This window comes from Marmota marmota, unplaced genomic scaffold (genome assembly GCF_001458135.2).
Source record: "Marmota marmota marmota unplaced genomic scaffold, marMar, whole genome shotgun sequence".
In the NCBI taxonomy this organism is placed as follows: domain Eukaryota; kingdom Metazoa; phylum Chordata; class Mammalia; order Rodentia; family Sciuridae; genus Marmota; species Marmota marmota.
Window position 1 is genome coordinate 3,458,563 of NW_026000076.1, and position 596 is coordinate 3,459,158.

Sequence of the window (596 nt, forward strand, 5' to 3'; positions counted from 1 at the left end):
GAGCCTCCAAAGCAGTTCCTGCTTCACCTCTCAGTTGGCAGAAACCCTGATTACAATCTTTTGTTTGTTTTCTGCCTGTCATAAGGAAAATTCCACCAGTTTGCTCTGGATTTTCCTTCATTCCCTTCCCAGGCTTTGTTCTTCACTGTTGTGCTTTGCAAGTTTACCTAAGCATGGTCATGAAGAAGACTGAGTTTTGAGTTAAGTGAAGACTAATTTCTCTCAAATAGACTTTTTTTTTTTTTTTTGTGATGCTGGGAATTGAACCCAGGGCCTTGTGCATGCAAGGCAAGCACTCTACCAACTGAGCTACATCCTCAGCCCCCAGATAGACAATTTTGAGCTAATGCTGCCCATCAGAGGAAGGCTGTGCCCTAGCAGAGACACTGATATCATCTGGTTAATGGTGTAACCTGGTCCATGACAACTCAAATCACATCACTTATGCTAATCCGTAAGAGTTCTGCAACCCGACTCTGGCAGAGCCCTCTGTCTCACCTATGGAGAGTGTGCTATTTGGTCAAAGAGCATGATGCAATTCCCATCTTCTTTTCTTCTGATGAAGTATTTAAGATGACCTTGCTATAATCTCCAAA

At 43.1% G+C, this 596-nt stretch overlaps 1 non-coding gene across 1 annotated transcript; it reads right to left on the reverse strand.

The window, feature by feature from the left end:
* Nucleotides 1–246: 246 nt before the first annotated feature.
* On the reverse strand, nt 247–320 carry Trnaa-ugc. The gene has a single exon. It is a non-coding gene; the product is annotated as a tRNA-Ala (tRNA).
* Between the last annotated feature and the right edge of the window lie 276 nt (nt 321–596).